Source organism: Canis lupus, chromosome 3 (assembly GCF_048164855.1).
Source record: "Canis lupus baileyi chromosome 3, mCanLup2.hap1, whole genome shotgun sequence".
In the NCBI taxonomy this organism is placed as follows: domain Eukaryota; kingdom Metazoa; phylum Chordata; class Mammalia; order Carnivora; family Canidae; genus Canis; species Canis lupus.
This window is the reverse complement of record NC_132840.1, coordinates 38411090-38430911: the sequence shown is the minus strand read 5'-3', so window position 1 is coordinate 38430911 and position 19822 is coordinate 38411090. Positions and strand designations below refer to the sequence as shown.

Sequence of the window (19822 nt, the reverse complement as noted above, 5' to 3'; positions counted from 1 at the left end):
CAACAACAAAAAAACAAACTGCTTCCTATTAGTAATTATATTTTCATACACAAAATGTGGGTTACTATCATAGGATGATGAAGCAGTCACAAAATAATGGTGAAGGGCTCAGACCATGAGATCAAAGGACTTAGAGCCAAATCCTGGTTCTGCCGTTTATTAACCATGTATCTTTGGATGACTTACAAAAGCTCACTAGCTCAATTTTCTCATCTGTAATGAGAAAGGCTTTTAACACTTAAACCTCATAAGGGTGCTGGGACAGCAAGTGGAATACTACCTGTAAGTCATTTAGAAGGGTGGCACCTGGGAGCACCTGGGTGGCTCAGTCAGTTGAGCATCTGCCGTCGGCTCAGGTCATGATCTTAGGGTCCTGGAATCAAGGCCTATGTTGGGCTCTCTGCTCAGTGGGGAGTCTACTTCTCCCTTTCCTTCTTCCTCTGTGCTCTCTCTCTCACTCTCTCTCAAATAAATAAATAAAATCTTAAAAAAAAAAAAAGAAGAGTGGCACCTAGACTATTGCTGTGCATGTTAGTTGTTTATTATTCTACTTTGCAAGCTTCTTAAAGGCAGGGGCTATAGATTCATTCATTCAGCAAGCAATTACCAACTATGTACTCTGTGCCAGGCATTGGAGTTGTGGGGAGATGGGCAGCACACAAGTGCCAAAGAAGTTCTGAGTCTAGTGGAAACAAATAGGCACTTCTCTCTAACTACTCAGATAGGTACTATACAAATTAGTAATATGGAAGATATTAAAGGAACCCAGAGTTGTAATGACTAATTTGGGCCAAAGTGACCCAAGTAGGATTCAGTCTTGAGGTTCAAAAGGCATATGCCAGATTAACAAGGCAGAGAGAACTTTCTAGGGAAGTGGGTATATTCTCTATGTCAGATACTTACGTGTGTGTGTGTGTGGAAATGTATGTATATTCAAGATTCTCAAACCATCTCTGAGACAGATGATTTTATTTTATTTATTTTTTTTGAGACAGATGATTTTAAATTTCCAGTCATGATTACAAATACGATGATCTGTCAGTGTTTGTTCTATATGTTTTCAGTTAATTTTAGGTAAACATGAGTTTATGATTTCTATATCATCATGGCAGAGGTTTTTTAATTATCTAGTATTTTTTATTCCACTAAGGCTTTTTTCCTTAAGCTGCTTTTGGCTTCATACTAATATTGCTATACTAGCTTTATTGGATTTAAATGTGACTGTTAGATCTTATCTCATCCACTTAGTTTCAATCTTTGAACCATTGTGTTTTGGATACGCTTTTTTCATGAAGCATATAGCAGGATGTTTTAAAAATTCAATGCGATAATCCCTAGCTTTCAATAGATGAATTTAATTCATTTTTAATTAAGTTAATTACTACTCTTTGGATATGTTTCTGCCTTTTAAAATATTTTATTTTCTCCTTATTATAAAAGCATTTGGTAGTTGTTTGAGCCAGTATCTATTGGTAATATCTATCTATCTATCATCTATCTATCTATCTATCTATCTATCTATCTTTTGTGGATCTGAATATGTCTTTATCTCTCTTACTGTTTGTTATGGATTGAACTGTGTTCTCATCCCACCCCAAAATTTATATGTTGAATACCTAACTGCCACTCCCTTCATCAGAATATGATTATATTTGGAGGTAGGGCCTTTAAAGGGATGATTAAGTTAAAATAAGGCCATTACAGTGGGCTCTTATCCAATCTGACTGAAGTCTCTATAAGAAGAAATTTGGACACACAAAACGAACACCAGGAGTACATAGAGGAAAGACCATATAGGGACGCAGTGAGAAAATAGCCACCAGCAAGCCAAGGAGAGAAGCCTCGGGAGAAATCAACCCTGCCAACACCTGGATCTTAGACTTCCATCTTCTAGAACTGTGAGAAAATAAGTATCTATTGTTTAAGCCACCCAGTCTGGGACATTTTATTATGGCATCCATGGCAAACAAATATACTTGTGAATGATAGTTATATAGGATATAGAAGTGAAGGTCCATTCTTTTCCCATCAGCACCATGTAGATACCTACTGAGTTCTGGCTAAAATCACCACTATGAGTTACCTGCTCTCCACCTCAGAGCTGTTCTAGGGTTGATAATCTGTCCTTTTTCTCTAGTAGATTTGAGGATTTGCTTGGTATCCATGATGTTCTGCGCTTTTTATCTAAGCACAATTTGTTCTACTTTTATTTATAGTTTGGCCTTTGTGGTGCTTTCTATCTCAGTCCAATGGTCTGTCTTCCATGCTGAAAAATTCTTATCCATTATCTTTTCAAGTACTGCCTTTCCACTCTAGAAAAGAATCAATAGCAGATAGCTTGGCCAGAATCCTAGTTGCACAGCTGTTCTTCTCCCTACTGTAGCTTTATACAAACCACAGCCCTGGGCAACAGATGGTAAGACTTTAAGCCTCCCTTCATGGCTTGGAGAGTCCTGCTCAGACTCTCAGTTTTGGTTCATGAGACTCACTCTGGTTCCCTGCCACATTTGGTTCTCCTTGGTCCAGAAATTTAGCTGCCTGGATTCTTGGCTGGTCAGGTGAAGAGCCTAGTTCAGCCACACCTTTAGACGCTGATTAACACTGTTTTGGTTCTATTTCTGGGTGTGGCCACAGACATGCTTTTTATTTTTTTAACCATTTTATAAACTTTTATTTTAAAATAATTATGGACTCACAGAAGATTTTCGAAGATAATACTGAAAGTTTCCATATACCTTTTGTCCAGCTTTTCTCCCTAATATTACCATGTTATGTAACACAATTAGATTTTTAATATTTTTCTTTTTGTAGCTTATCTCTTAGTTCTTGGTTGTTGGCACTCAAAAACAGTAGAAGTATGAACTCATCAAGGCATACTGACCAGAAGTTCTGGGCCAGGAATCTTCCTGTTGACTAACCACCTAATCATTCATTCATTCATTCAACAAATATTTATGCACTTATTATGTTCCAAGCACTTTCCTAAGCACCAGGGATATAACAGTGATCAAAACAGGCAAAAATCTCTGCCCTTGTGTTGCTAAGATGTTAGTGTTGGAGACAGGAGATAAAGAAGATACAAATGGTAAAATATGCAGTATGTTATATAGTGATAAGTACTGAGAAGAAAAATAAAGTGTGGGAAGAGGATGCCAAGTGTTGGGGGCAGGGTGGGATGTTTATAGTGTTATGTATGAAGGATGAAGAAGGCTTTACTGAGAAGGACCCAAAGAGATGTGATCACGAGTTATACACACATCTGGGGTGGGATTGGGGGAAAAACTGCCCTTAAAATAACCTTGAGAACTAAGCCACAAGAAAACTGAAGTTCAGAGGCATTAAGTAACTTGCCTCTGCATGCATCCTATGATTTGGACCTAGGTCTTCCTGACCCCAAAACTTGTGTTCTTATCTGGGTGGCTAAGCATAGATTTACAAGGAGACACACACCCTTCAAAGGGTGCATTCTGGTCCTTTTACTCACAAAACTTAGTGCTAAGCCATGGTGTTCTCATAAACCTTTCAAGAAAACCCTAGAAATCTATTTACAGAGTACTTGAGGTTTTTCAACAAGATGTTTTCATTGAACTAGCTGAGCTTCATAAAATATGACTTTGACCTTTCCAGCCAGTGGTCTGGGAGCTTGAGTGGTCATGGCCAGCCTGGAAGGTGGCCAGTGCCTCTGTGCAGGGCAGTTCATTTGTCAGCTCCCACACTAATAGGGAGGCTAATAATTCTTTCCAAGAGTGTTTGTTCTTATTTTGCTACCTTTGGCCACTCATATCATCTACTTTCATCAAAATATATCATGGAAAATGACCCTTTATGAGCAATCCCTACTGATTCCTCCAAAGCAGAGGGACAGCTGTTTATATTGTAAAAGGTTTGGATTAGAGGGATTTTAAAGGACAGCACATATAATTTGTTCTTTAAAAGGTATGCAATAATAACAAACTGGACCCCAGTGGAGGTCTCCTGAAGTCACTTTTGTGTTTGTGAGACTCTCCTGGAAAGTTTAAATGCAGATTCCTGAGCCTGACCTTCAGAAGTTGGATCCAGTGACAAGGAGTCTACTATTCAACAGTTATTCCTCCCACAAGTGACATTCTTTGGTTCAGGAGGTCAAATGCCAATTCCTGCTGAGGGAACTAATGGTCTCTCCAGGATCAGCCCCAACCTACCCCAGTTTTCCTACTACCCCTTCCCCTTGCTCTCTGTTCTTTGCCCCTTACACTCATCATCTTGTGGACACATACCCTGACCAGTCACATGAATTGTGACTTATTAAAAAATTTTATTTATTTATTCTTGATTTGATTTTTAATTTTTTTAATTCTTTTTTTAAAATTTGATTTATTTATTCATGAGAGACACAGAGAGAGAGAGACAGAGACACAGGCAGAGGGAGAAGCAGGCTCCCTGCAGGAAGCCCGACATGGGACTCAATGCCCGGTCCCCAGGATCAGGCCCTGGGCTGAAGGCAGTGCTAAACTGCTGAGCCACCCAGGCTGCCAGATGAATTCTTATTTCCTTGGACTTCCCCACGAGTACAGTCCCTTGCCTGAAAAGCTTTCTCTCTCATCCCCAAGTATCAAAATCCTGAACCTTGTTCAAGAACCTGCCTAGGGCTCTTCACTCCATAAGTCTTATTAAATCTTCCAATTAAAATGAATTTCTCCCTTTTCTGTGGTTTCATAGTTTGAAAGGAGAAGAAGGGGAAAGAGAGGAAGGAGAGGGGGAGAGAAAGGGGAGAAAGAGAGCAGAGAAAGGGTAGAGAAGGAGAAGATGGGGAGGGAGAGAGGGAGAAGGAAAAAGAATTTTCCTGTGATGGATCTTAACAATGGCTTGCACTCAATAGGTCCAAGTGCGTGACTCTTATCATTTTATCCCTCTGAGGTCCAGCCTTGTTTTTGTACAACGTGTTCACTAAATCCTTGTTGATTCAAAGGAACAAATTAGTATTAGTAGCAATTAACCCATTAATGATTAGTGTGACATAAGTGAAGTTCTACCAAAGTGCCAGAAATCACTGATCTCCTAAGTAGATTAAATGGCCCTGCAAAAGTCTTGCCTACATACTTGTATATTCGGCTAAGAATTTCTTTATTTTTGGTTTTATTTTTTTCCTTTTCACAATTCAAATTTCACCCTAAGCTATGAATCAAATCTCGTTGTAGTTTTAAAAGGTCACTAGCAAGACGTACCCTGCACTCTTGTTGACACTGCAGTATACAGGAGTTAAGAGTAACAAGCATGGACTCTGGAGTCAGCACTTCCATTCATTGCCAATTGCTGAATTTCTCTTATAGAGAAACAAGTATGTCTTCTCTCCATCTCTTAAAATGTGGACAATACCTCCCTCATAGGCTTTTATATGCGTTAATTTATTTAGATAGTATACTAAGAACATTAGCACAAAGGCTAACTCAGAAAGTGTGAAATAAATGGCACAATTATTATTACAATTGTTCATAATGTTTCTCTCTCCTGGAGCACCTTCAGAAAAGAGTTGTACTCAGTGGACCTATTGGCAGCCTCTCTACCTACCAGGTCAGATACCATCACAGACACAAGCAATTCAGGCCAAGCTGTTTTGTGGTTGCTCATGCCTGTGACAGCATGTGACCCTTTCTCATGAACTTTGTCAAAATGATCACCCCTTTCTGTGCCTGGCTCCCTCCTTTCCCCGCTGAGTAAGTACATACTGGCTTTGGTGGTGCCTCTTCCTACCTCAGTGGAGAAACAGATCCTGAAAAAATGAAGCTAGATGTAGGTCCTCAGAGGAAGCACAACAGTGGCATTCTATGCATTTAATGTTTTATTTTTTTAACTTTTCACTTTGAAATAATTTGAGACTTGCAGAAAAGTTTCAGAAATGGAACAAAGAATGTCTGTTTGCCTTTTATCCGAATTCCCCAAATGTTAACATTTTTTTCACGTAGCCATCACACTATTATCAAACTTACAAAAGAAACATTGATACAATACTACTACCTAGTGTAAATTTCTCTAAAGGAAATGTGTCCTAGTGCAAATTTCTCTAACTGACCCACAGATGTCTTTTCTGGTCCAGCATCCAAACCAGCATCACAGGTTGTGTTTTATTGCCATATCTCCTTAGATTCCTTGAATCTGGAACATGTCCTGAGTCATTCCTTGACTAGATACTTTATAAAACCTTGATACATTTGAGGAGAACTGACAAATTACTTGGTAGAATGTTCCTCAATTTGTCTAATATTTCCTCATGATTACATTCTGGTTTTGCATTTTTATCAGGAATACCACAGAGATGATGTGTCCTTCTCAACACATTTCATTAGGAGGCACATGATGACCATTTGTCCCTGTCCTGGTGACGTTAAGTAGGATCCCTTGGTCAAATTGTCCTCAAAATGGAGATACTGTGGAAGAATGCAAAAATGCTTTCTCTTATCTTTTTTTCTCACAAATTTTATTATCTATTGAAGATTCTTGCCTGAAACAATTATTACTTTTGTTGGTTGCCAACTAATGATTCTCTATTTTTCTCATTGCTCATATAATTTAGAATTATATTCTAATAAAGAGATTTCTCTTCATTCATTCATATATTCATTGATTTGTTTCAGAATGAACTCATTGATTCCTATTTTAGTCTTCAGTTGCAATCTATTGCATTTACTATTTTGTGGCTAACATTATCTTAGACTGGCTATCAAAGTAGGACAGTGCTTTCAAGTTGGCTCTTGAATCCTTTTGACATATTCTTACATCTTACATTGTTTTTCCTTCTAAGGGTTGTGTTGGATTTGTGTTGATCCAGATGAAGAATAAAGCCTCTTTGATTTACCCTTCAGTGAATTTAAACAACTCGGGTGGTGAAACTGTCCTTCCAATGACTGTGATTTAGCTGTGCCCACGTTTCTCTGTATAATCTATATGTAGGTATTATGCAGATGGTATTTGTGTGTACATTTGATCTTTCAATGACTCCTATGTGGTCTGCCATTACTGCCTTTCCATTGGTAGTTTCTTTGAAACATTTTGTAGGAAACCCAACAACACAATTCCCTATGGCCTCTTGAGCTCTAAACCATGCTCTTTCTGCATCGTTCCTGCACTGGATTCTATTTAATTAACATTTGATTTTGCATTGCAAGACCCAGATATACATTAGGAGGTCACCACCCAGCCATTTATCTTTTAAAGTAACTGGACTGGTTATTTTTTTAAAGTTCCATCAGGTTAAAACAGTTAGCAATTTTTCTCCTTGCAGTGTCCCTTCAGCCTGGACCAGACGGATAATAGATCAGTGTAGGTTCAGATGCATTACAACATTAGTCATCAATTAGGTTTAAACCAGCACTGTAATATATCATTTATCTTGCCTGCCACGGCTCTTTTGAACATTTAATTTTTTAAGGCCTCTTAGGGTGTTTTTTTTTTTTTTCTTCCTAACTGGCCTCCTGCCTCTCTCCTCTGTCTCCGACACAGCCATCTCCTTAAGGAACAATAAAAATTAGATTTGTTTGACCTGCTCTCAGGGTTCATTTCAGCAAGATGGATTTTAATAGCTTTGACTGGTTAGGCAGACAGCTTTTATGTAATATTCCAGACATTTACGCACTGTCTTTTGCTGAGCACTGAGCAGGTGTGTATGTGAGAGGGTGTGTCTGAGTGGCACTGAAGAGCTCCTTACTATTCCTTTCACACAAACAATCCTCTGGGAAATTGCCTACTCCTAGTTATGATGGGCATCTCATTAAAGGCTCAAATCATTGGCATGTCTTTCTTCTCCTAATAACATTTTCTTCTAATCTCCTACATTTGGCATTTATTGCATTGTTCATATTAAAAGGATGCTCTTTGTTCAATGGGCTCTTTTCTAAGTTGACTTGAGTTGTAATGGGAAGTCTCTATTTTTTTTAGGTGTGCAATGACACTTCCCCCATAAATATTCTGATTCAAGGATGGGCATTTTCTCATTGAAATGTGGGTTGAGGTCATGGGAAGAGCAAGAGTTTTGAGGCCATGTGACGTGGGGTTTGAATCGTGACCCCGTCCTTTATTAGATGACCTTTATTAGTCTCTGACTTGACATGGTCACCCCATCTACCTGAGTCTCAGTATCCACCTTGCTAGAATGATAATACCTACCTCACAATGTAGTTACCAGTTTTCAGTGAAAGCTTAGTAAACTTGGAGTGCCTGACACAAGATCAGAGATTTTTTTTTTTTTTGGTATATCTAAATTTAGCTTTTTCTTTGCAAAGTAGAGATAATAATATTTATTCAATTTTCATGCCATGAATGCTTACTGAACATTCCTTGATACCATGTACTCTTCCAGGCAGGGTAAGCAGCAGTGAACAAAACAAAGATTTCAGTCCTTGTAAAGGCTAAATTCTTATGGAGGAAATGAATAGCAGACAAGGTAAACAAAGAAAATATATGGTGTGTTAGATAATGCTAAGCACTAAGGAGAAAAAGATAAAACAGAGTTGTTGAAAGGATGAAATAAGACAACATAAAATGTTTTTAGCCAGCGTCTTCCATAAAATCAATAGTCCATTTATGGAAGTTACTCATATCAATCACTCATTCATTATTTCACACATTTATTCAACATCTGTTGAAACCACACTTTAAGCTAGGCACAGATGCTATAATTTTGGGTACTTCTAGGACTCTAAGGCAAAACATTCATTCACTCACTCATTCATTCATTCATTCTTTTTTTTTTTTCATTCATTCATTCTTATATCTATTGAGGCACTTCACTATGTGTTGGAACCTAGAGATAAATAAAGCAAATCCTTGTCCTAATGGAATCTCAACTCTGACAGGAGCCAAAGAGATAAGAGGAAAAATTTGAGTGGATCTTTGAGGAAGCAAGGATCTGGAAAGACAGTGTAGAAAAAAAGACGAAAGCAAGTTAAGAGTTCCAGCCTGCTTTGCTTAGTTGTCTAGAACAACAAACCTGTAATTTCCTGATGCTGATGGTAATGACTTTCAATGACCTAAGGTGCTGGACAGCCCCTCCACCCCCCACAACTTCTAAGGACTTTCTCTGAAGCTCACCAATAACTGAGTGAGGGCAGAGACCAGGCCTTGCTGAGACACAAAGGAAACTGCTCTGCTGTTAGAGAAGCCCTCTGGCTTTGTTGGAAGAAGATCTGTAAACTATAGGCTGAATCCAAGTTTTGTGCACTAGGAAAAAGTCATTGGAGAAAATGAGTAAAATTAGCCAGGATTCTTACCATATTTTAATATATTAAAATGACCCAGTTTTAAGTTTGACCCTGTCAAGAATTTGTTGTTTGAATGTGAACTCTGAAAAATGTAGGGGTTGGATTAAAGAAAATCCTGGCTCTAAAAGGAATCCTACAAAATTAGCTAATCACTTTACACTCATTCACATAGTTATTTATCTAACTATTCATTATTCATGATTTCATTTATCTAACCAGGGTTTTGAGCATCTTCTTTTTCCCAGGCACTATGATTTGTGCTTCACTACAATAAGACATGGTTCCAGGATTGAGAAGCTGATGCTCTTGATAACATTTTTCAAAGATTATTTAAATTCTCTTTGACTTGGCTAGACATAATTTTAAAAAGTAACAACAATCTTCCCTCGACATTGCTACATAGAATAATAATCCTGTGAATGAGACAGGACAAATATTAGCACTCTTTGTTTCCATTCTACAGGGAAGGAAGTCAAGGCATTGAGAAATCTAGTGGACATAGCAGAGGCTCATTACATGCCAAGAGTTGGCTTGGGTGCTAGTAATACAGAGGTGAACAAGTAGCGTAAGCAACCACTCAAATTTGCCCAACACTGTGTCTGACTTTAAACAGAAGACCTGCATCGTGGGAAACCCTCCAGTCTCAGATAAACCAGAGCAAGAGGTCACCTAAGATGTCTTATAAAATTACTCTTCTATCACAAAACACTAAGTGTCATGCCAGGTCCATGAAATGAAATTCAGTATGATTTTATTGATTTGGATTCAAGCAAATGGAAATCACACTAGAAACATTTAATTTTTTTCCTAGGGACCTGAAATGTGTCCAGTTCTTTTCTTTTTGAGCCTCTAATTTAGATAGCCATTGAATAGATGGGAGAGATTCTCCCTTGTGAGAAACCAGGGTTAAGAGAAAACACTGGGGATACCTGGGTGGCGCAGCAGTTTCGCGCCTGCCTTTGGCCCAGGGCACGATCCTAGAGACTCCCTCTGCCTGTATCTCTGCCTCTCTCTCTCTCTCTTTCTCCGTGTGACTATCATAAATAAATAAAAATTAAAAAAAAAAGAGAGAAAACACTGATATAATGTTGGAAATGACAAACCCAGACCTCTTCCCTTCACACTCTGAAAGAGCAAGTACAGGGACCACTGGCTCTTCTTTGAAGGATATATTACTTAGGGCCTCTTTGAATTATTTTTTTTTTTACTTGGGATGGGGATGAGGGAGATGGGTGGTAAGGAGACAAAATTCTCTGAATGCTATCACATGAATAAATCACTTCACATTCCATACAACTATTCTCTTCTTGGATCCCTGCCTCTCATTACTTTGTAAAAATGTATTATTCTGCAGATGATTTCATAGAACAAAAAGAATGGTATACAAGGGATTAGAAAAGGCCTGGTCTTTTATACAATTTGAAACTATAGGCTAGTTCATTTCTCTTCTGAGGTCTCAACATTTTTAGCTGGAAAAAGGCACAGCCACACTTGCCTTTCTGGAGAGGCAGAGGAGATGGAATTTACTCCACCCCTTGCAAAATGTCCTGAATTTGATTCTTTATGAACGCTACAGGTAGAAATATTCGACACAAAACAGAGCTGGTAATGGAGAAAACCAAAGATAGTATAATGTGATATTGACTAAAAATGAATAGAAATGTCAATTCTTCTTAAATTAGAACAGATTTTAAAGCTGAATTTTATGGAAGTAATGTTTATAAAAGAAAACCAGGGGGATGCGGCTTCTGCCTGGCTTGACCAACTTTAGGCAGGATGCAGGACCCTAATGCAGACACTGAGTGGAATGACATCTTACGTAAAAAGGGCATCTTGCCCTCAAAGGAAAATTTGAAAGATTTGGAAAAGGAGGCAGAAGAAGAACAGTGAGTCCTTCAGCAGTCAGTTGTGAAAACATATGAAGATATGACTTTGGAAGAGCTGGAGGATAATGAAGACAAATTTAATGAGGAAGATGAACGTGCTATTGAAATGTACAGGCAGCCAAGGCTGGCTGAGTGGAAAACAACTCAACTGAAGAATAAATTTGGAGAAGTTTAGGAGATCTCAGGAAAGGATTATGTTCAAGAAGTTACCAAAGCCGGTGAGGGCTTGTGGGTAATCTTGCACCTTTACAAATAAGGGATTCCCCTCTGTGCCCTCATAAATCAGCACTTCAGTGGAATTGCCAGGAAGTTTTCTGATGTCAAATTTATCAAAGCCATTTCAACAACTTGCATACCCAATTATCCTGATAGGAATCTGCCTACAATATTTGTTTACCTTGAAGGTGATATCAAGGCTCAATTTATTGGACCTCTGGTGTTCAGTGGCATGAATCTGACAATAGATGAGTTGGAGTGGAAACTGTCAGAGTCTGAAGCAATCAAGACAGACTTGGATGAAAACCCTAAGAAACCAATTGAAGACACTTTGCTATCCTCAGTGCAATGCTCCATTCCCACAAGAAGGGACAGCGATTTTGAGGATGACTAAGACTGTGGCCTTGGTAATGTGCCAGACTTCCTTGATGTGACAAATCATCTGGATTTTTTTTTAAAAGGAAAAAGTAGAAATTCTTTTTGGCTTTTAATTTTTTTACAATTATGTTTCAAATCTCATAGATCTCAGAAATTATCATTGCTGAGGATCATGTTACATTTCTTAGAACTCTCTTTTTAAATTAATAACCTTTCCATAAGTAAATAAATTAATAACCAAACAGCAACAACAACAACAAAAAGAAAACCAGCAGTGGCAGAAAGCTATAATCAGTGAGAATGGTGAAAATTAACAAGACAGGAAACAACAAATTTTGGAGAGGATGTGGAGAAAGGGGAACCCTCTTGAACTGTTGGTGGGAATGTGAACTGGTGCAGCCACTCTGGAAAACTGTGTGGAGGTTCCTCAAAGAGTTAAAAATAGAGCTACCTTACCACCCAGCAATTGCACTACTGAGTATTTACCCCAAAGATACAGATGCAGTGAAAAGCCAGGACACCTGCACCCTAATGTTTATAGCAGCAATGTCCACAATAGCCAAACTGTGGAAGGAGCCTCAGTGTCCATCAACAGAAGAATAGATAGAAAAGATGTGGTCTATATATACAGTGGAATATTATTCAGCCATAAGAAAGGAGGAATATCCACCATTTGCTTCAACATGGATGGAACTGGAGGGTATTATGTTAAGTGAAGTAAGTCAATTGGAGGACAATCATTATATGGTTTCACTCATCTGGGGAATATAATAAATAGTGAAAGGGATTATAGGGGAAAGGAGGGAAAATGAGTGGGAAAACTCAGAGAGGGTGACAAAATATGAGAGACTCCTAACTCTGGGAAATGAACATGGGGTAGTGGAAAGGGAGGTAGGTGGGGGGTTGGGGTGACTGGGTGATGGGCACCGAGGGGGGCACTTGACGGGATAAGCACTGGGTGTTATAGTACTATGCTGGCAAATCAAACTTCAATAAAAAATATGGGAAAAAAGAAAGCTATAATCAATTTGGTTTGTCATGAAAAAAATGATTGATTAATAAAATATTCATTTTAGAATTTGCAAAGAAATATTTGATTCTAATAAAATTTAAAGGGGAAAAATCATAAATAATGAATTGTGCTACCTAAGAATGCAATAAAAAAATACAAGCTGGCTCAATAAAATTTGCTTCAGAAAACAAATCTTTGACCCATTAATGTGAATGTAATTTAGATTGAAAGAGCTGTGTTTTCTTTTTTAAAGCAAAGGAGCATTAGTAGAGCAAGGAGATAATATGGCAAAAGTCAGAGTCAAAACAGTAAAGTCAAACATTTGACTTCTCTCGCTCAGCCTGGACTGAGCTATCGACATTGGCATTTGCTTGAGCCCCACCTGAGCTGGCCTTATTGTTTGGACATGAAGTATTGGAGTGAAGAGCTGCATTGAAAGGCTTTGTAGCCTTGTCTATTTCCAATCTTCACTTCATGCTCACTGCCAGCCTCCTTTCCTCCTTGCCAACTCATTCTAGGCAAGACTTGCAACTGAGTTTGCAATAAACTTGTTTTAGCAAAAATGTTGTTTTGAACACAAATTTATCATGAGGAGGAAAAGAGACCATGTTGACAAAGAGTCTCAGCATAATCACTGTCACAGTGGTCCTTCATACACAGAAGTTTATTCCTCTACCCTTGTCCTCTGGCTTCCTCCCTTCTCAAGGAGAGAGCCTAGCTCAATGGAAGGGGCATGAGCTTCAGACTTAAACTAAGCTAGGTTAATAAATCTTAGTTGTCCCATTTTTTAGTTGTGTGTTCTTAGATGAGTTATTTCATTTCTTTGAGCTCCAGGTTCACTAGCAATAAGATGGAAAGAAAAATATTACTTACTTCCTCACACTGTTGCAAGGGAGAAATGACAGTGCATGTAAAACATTTATTCACCCAGACACTGTGAACACATAATGAACACAGCCCTTGTCTGCTTATTGCTTAAGGAAGGACTCAGAGGCAATGACCATATTGATAAATTCTTACAAGCACAACTGCTGCTATGAAAGAGATGCTGCAAGGGCAAATAACAGGGATATCTAATCTCATTGAGGGTTGGCTAGGAGTATCACTGAAACTGCGGTACACACGATGGTTATGCCACATTTTCATATATATGTGTATAGGGCCATGTGTAACTTCACATCTATGGGTGTGTGAACAGCAATTATAAGTAGAATCTTTGGAATTAGGCAGATATGGGCTTGAATCCTGGCTTTTTCACTTATGAGTGGATTTTGGCATAGTACTTAATTTTCTAAATTCCAGTGTTTCATCTGTAAAAAGAAGATTGTAGCGTATTTACCGCTTAGAACTGTCCTGAGAATTTTCCTCCTCTTCCTGCTCATCTCTAAACTTTATTGGGTGCTTTCCAAGAGCTGGGCACCATGGGCTCAGTAGCTGCATGAAAACTGAGACAACTATAATGTCCTGGGGAAACTGAGGCAACAAGAGTTTAGGGAACTTGCCCAGGGTTATACACTTGTAAGGGATGGACTAAGACAGAATTTCAATCCCAAACTGGCTTATAAGGCCATGTGTTTTATACACTCCCAACTGCATGGAACTCTTCTCCTTATAACTCTTTATCATTAGGTTTTTGTTTTTTTTTTTTTTTTTTCTCCACCAAGGGCATAGGAATATGCTTTATTCCCATCTATCTCCCCAAGACATATAGGACACAATCGGTGCTCTGTAAGTGTATCCTGAATGGATGAGTGTACTGGGTCTGGTAACGGCAGTCATGTTTTAGAGTGGGTGGGTGGAGGTGGGAAGGGATTAAGGACCCACACCCCTCCCTAGTACTTTCAGAAAGGCTTTCAACACCCTTGATTGCTATGTGCTCTGACAAATGCATAAAATATGGTCCCCTTCCAGCTGCTTGCTCGGTCCATTTCTGGAGAGGTGCCAGCCACCTATTTGATCAGCTTTGAACAGCAATGAGGTAGTTAAGACTGAGCAGGGTGCAGCCGGCTGAGAAATGGGTAAATATTTTATAGACTGTATGGTAAATAATGTATACATTCAGAGAAACAAGGTGAATCTTTTATAGGCCTGAGCCCCTGTTAAGTCTGCAATTAAATGCTGGTGCTAGAAGAAATAAAAGTGAGTCCTAAATCTCCCCACTTTACAGAAGTCAAAGGCCTGCTCTTAAGCCCTGAGTATGAGGTTTAGACTCTGTCCCTGGCTGCTGAATTGGTCAAATGGTAGTGTCTTTCTGCAAAGAAGAAAAGTCCTTTTCCTTACCCGAATACCACCTACGGACAGATATCTACAAACATTTCCCTACACACATTTATATTATATTATTTTTTTTTTGTATTTTCTGCTGTGAGCTTGATTCCTTCTCACAGACAATTTATTTTAGTCCTCACAGCAATTCCAGTGAGATGCATGTAATAGGTACATATCAATATCAGTATTTTACTCATGTTTGTTGGGGACCTACCTTGAACCAGGCCCTCTTCTAGGTAATGGGGTACCATAGGTCTGGAGTATACAATCTGATAGTAGGAAATTGATAATATGTAAGAGTTTCAGGTACAGATGAATACTAGGAGAAAAATGAAACCACATAAGAGTAGAGAGGGTCAGGGAGAGGCTTCACTGGTAAGATGACATTTGAGGTGACACTTGTACTGTAGATGGTGGTAAGCTGTTCAATTGAGTTGAATTTATTATATAAACCATGTATAACGATAGTGCTATGCCCTTCAGCTCCCCTGTTTAGGACTTGGGCACTCAATTTTCCAGCTGTCAGGTGTTTGATGAACTTCCATTCTGGGGAATTGTTGGAGGGGGAAGGGGCAATCAGCTGGATGCAAGAAGGAGGACATCCAGTTGATCTCAAGTCTCAGGCCCAGTGATTCAAGGATGATGGAGAGAAAACAGCCACCACTTGAGGGACATGTTGAAAACTGAGTGAATCAGTTTTTTCTATTTAATGAAGAAACTGAGGGTTGAGGTTAAAGCGTGGTTAGGAGGCTGAATCACCAAAAGTCATAGAGTAGGTTTGCAATAGGTGTGGGATTTGAGCTCAAGGATTTTAATTCAAGACCCAAGATCCTTCTGTCATCTCAGAAGGGTATGTTAAGGCTGATAGTTTTAAGTACTGGTTTTGCAATGGAGGAAACTGAGGATCTGGCAGGCCAAATGACTTGTCCTAAGACCTGTGACCAACATTTCTGACTCAGAGACCCAGTTTAATTCTGCAATACCATTTTCAGTACAATTCAACATGCTGAAACATGCATTAGCTATGTGTCCTTGAATGTAAATTTTGAAGAATTGGGCCGTCAAAAGCTGTCCAGTGTCACCTCACTAGTCACAAATCTGTTTGACTTCTGAGGTATGGCTTTTTTGTACTGTCTTCCTTAATACTATAATTAATAGTATTGACTGAGGACTCCAATGCAGGTCACCCCATGGCAAATGGCTACCACAGGTAAAGCTTAATAAATGTTTGTCACTTATGAAGGTAACCAACCTGACTGAAGGAGGCCAGGTGGGTATGAGGAGAAACAGAATTGGCCTATGTCTGAGAACATCAGCTTTGGCATTAGATATGTCTGGGTTCTAATCCAAGTTCAAGACCATTTCCTGGCTGGTTGACTTTAGGTAAGTCACAATCTCTTTGAGTCTTATTTTCCTCATTTGTAAAATGAAGTACAGTAATGCCCACCATACAGAGCTGCTGAATTATTAAACAGTATCATTCATATCAAACACTTCCACAGGGCTTGGCACACAGAAGTGTTCAGTCAAGATAAGCTTTTACTAGCTACTTTTTGGCTCGAATCTCTATTCTCTTTGTACCCCAGGTTGCCTGTGAGTTCTTTACATTTGCTCTGCTGCCAAATGGGCCCAGGTTCCATACTTGGCATTGACCACTGGATCCTGTTTTATTCCCCCTTCACACCCACCCCGAGTGTGCTTTGTCTCTGCCCACTCATCTCTGGATCTAGGACTAGACTCCTGCCCTAGTCATGGAGTCTTCTGCATATACACAATCACTCTTTTTCTTGGGATCTCAGTCCATACGAACCTGGACATGCTTATTCATAGGGTAATAGCAATCTAATTAATGACTCACCTTCACTAAGGATTTACTCTAAGCTAGGTGCTTTGCTAAGGCACTTGTATCTATTGTCTCATTTATTTTATTTTATTTTTCAATCAGTATAAGATGTACTGATAAATTTATTTAAGTTTACTAAAATTATTTAGAATCCATAGTGCTGTCTTAATCATTATTATGCCAAACTGTGGAAGGGGCCTCTTATCTATCCATCGAAAGATGAATGGATAAAGAAGATGTGGTCTATGTATACAATGGAATATTACTCAGCCATTAGAAATGACAAATACCCACCATTTGCTTCGATGTTGGATGGAACTGGAGGGTATTTTGTTAAGTGAAGTCAACCGGAGAACGACAATCATTATATTGTCTCATTTAATTCCTATAGCGATCTCAGAGGTAAACTGCATTTTAATCTCTTTACAGATCAGGAGACCAAGTTCCAATAGGTTAAGTAATATACCCAAGGCCCACAGTTTGTAACTCATGGAATGAGGTTTCCTCCTTGGGCTGTTTGACTTCAGAACCTGTGCTTCTGACCCTAGTAACTGTGAATTGCTCCTGCTGCCCATCCAGGGACAGAGGCTGCTGCCTCTATGCCCTTCTGTCTCCCTTCAGAAACATGGGGTTGACTTGTCTGAATGAGGGAAGTACTATCTAATGTGGCTACCTGAAAGATATTAGTTATTTATTTTTGTTCCTCCACTAGAATGTCAGCATCAGGAAGACAAGGACAATGACTTATTCTCTACTGTATCCCTAGTTTCCAGGACCAGTGGCTGATAGGCAGTAGATCCTCAGCACAGTTACTGAATGATTACTGGATGAATCCCACAGAGCTTACCAAACCCTTTAGACCCCACCCTCCCGGTATGGCTCAGATGTACATCCATTCAGGCTCAGGAGCCAGGCCTGCTGTCCTGGCCACTTGGTCTCTTGGTCTCCTGGCCACTTGGTCTCTTTTGCCCTTTATATTGCTGCAAAAAGTCTTTGCTTCCCCTCTGTGCACCTTAGAGACCTCTGCTCTGCTGCTGAAAACCAAAGCTAGTCTTTTAATCTGTATATATCCATTGGGACCCAGGATGATTCAGAGAGGGCCTAAGCCATGCATGCAGCAGTCAGCCACTCCACCCAGCTGCCCTCTTCCAAAACATTAGCTGCCATTGATGAAGCCCCTCCTAGGATGCTGGGCTGAAGGCATTATTACGTTATTTCATTGAGTCCTTTAGAACATTTTCGAGAATAGATAGTTGTATCCATGTTTGGCAAATAAAGAAATTGAAGTTGGGAGAGAAGAATTCACTTGCCAATAATCACACACTAATCGGCAGAATTGGGTTTGAAATCCAGATGTTTAATTCCAAAGGTAGTCCCCTTATCTAGTAAGCAGAAGTTGGAGAGTGTGTCAATGGGTGTGCCCTGGAAAGGACTCCTGTATACAGAAGATGAGAAGAGAAACCAAAGAAGAGAAGTCGTACCTTGACATTGCACCATATTAATCTGCATGGATCCAAACTGAAGACTTCACTGGGCTCAGCCTGTGGCAACTCCAGTTGCTCTCCTCTCTCACTTCAGTGGGGGTCCCCCAGGGTATGCCATATTTCTCTCTGACATTCTTGGAATATTTTATGAATCATTCTTGGAGTGTGAACTTTTTAACTCTTTTCCTGAGGAAGAATTTCTTCTTCCTTAGTAGCAGGTCTGCATGGAAACTCACAGAACTTACATTAAAAAAAAAAAAAAGAGGGACACCCTTTGGTGCTTCAACTCCTGTTGCCCTCACAAGTGTGACTTGTGACTTACTGGAGTCTAATAATTCATTAGTTTGTTCTGGAGTCCATCAAGACTGGAAGGGACCTTTTTTTTCAGAGAGGAGACTTAGCCAAGAGCATGAACATGGATAGAAGCTCAGGTCTTGCTACTTTGAGTCCTGGATTCTTTGCATTCCAACCTCATAAATTCAGGGTGCCTGATTTGGTGCATTTTACTAACGTAAATTCAAGATGAGCCAAATGTTTTAGTTTGGTCAATGGAACTCATATTTTCACATAACACTTTCCTAATTCTATTACTAGGGCAGAAAGCTGAACTGAGTGGGCCTGGGATAAACAATAAGTAAAACACCACAAGCAGAATTAAATATGTACTGCCAAGAATTTATAAATATTTTGTTCCTTGATGGTCCTAATAATCCTGAGAGAAATATTATCTCCATCTTATAGATAAAGAACTGAGGTTCAGAGAAAGTAATTAATTTGTGTAAGTCCTCACAGCTTGTAACAGGGCCAGCATCCAAATCCATATCTACTTGACTATAAAGCTTGAGGTCTTTTCACAGCTCTATGTCTCTGGGAGTAATTTGGTTTTACAAAAGGTTGAATTTCTCCAGAAGTGTAAGGACTCCTTTATCAGTGGCCCCAGGGGGTGATTTGTAATTTCTCAGGAGGGAAGACGGGGACAGTGATAGCTGCTGTTACACCCCATCCATTCCCCATGTCTCACCCCTCTGACATCATGGGCCTGCAGCTCATTTCTAGAAGGCCCCACCCAGAGAAGCTCCACCCAATGGCCCAATACCATGGAAACAAGCCCATGGTCTGGGCCCGGGGTGTCAGACCCTGCTCCCAAGGCAGAGAATAGAGCCAAGGCCTGCATGAATTTCAGGCCAGACATCAGAGCCTAGGACCCAGAGGTAAGCTGTTGGAAGCATCCAACAAATTCCAGCAGTTCCATCTCAGTGACTTAAGATCATAGTTGTATGGAATGCTATTCAAACGGCTCCCAATAGCATTCAGAATGAAGTTTAAACTCTCATGTTGGCATACATGGTCCTTCATGATCTAGCTCTAGGCCTAGCATCTGTCTCCTTCCCACCCATACTTTAACATCTCAACTGTCATCAATGTTTCTTGTTCCTTTTCTTAAACTGATCCTACTGTCTGGAATGTTTGCTACTTCTTTGCCTGGATGATTCCAACACATC

At 39.5% G+C, this 19822-nt stretch overlaps 1 pseudogene; it reads left to right on the top strand.

Moving 5' to 3' along the window:
• The first annotated feature begins 10981 nt into the window (after window positions 1–10981).
• LOC140624737 (phosducin-like protein 3 pseudogene) lies at window positions 10982–11810 on the top strand (annotated as a pseudogene).
• The last annotated feature ends 8012 nt before the right edge of the window (window positions 11811–19822 follow it).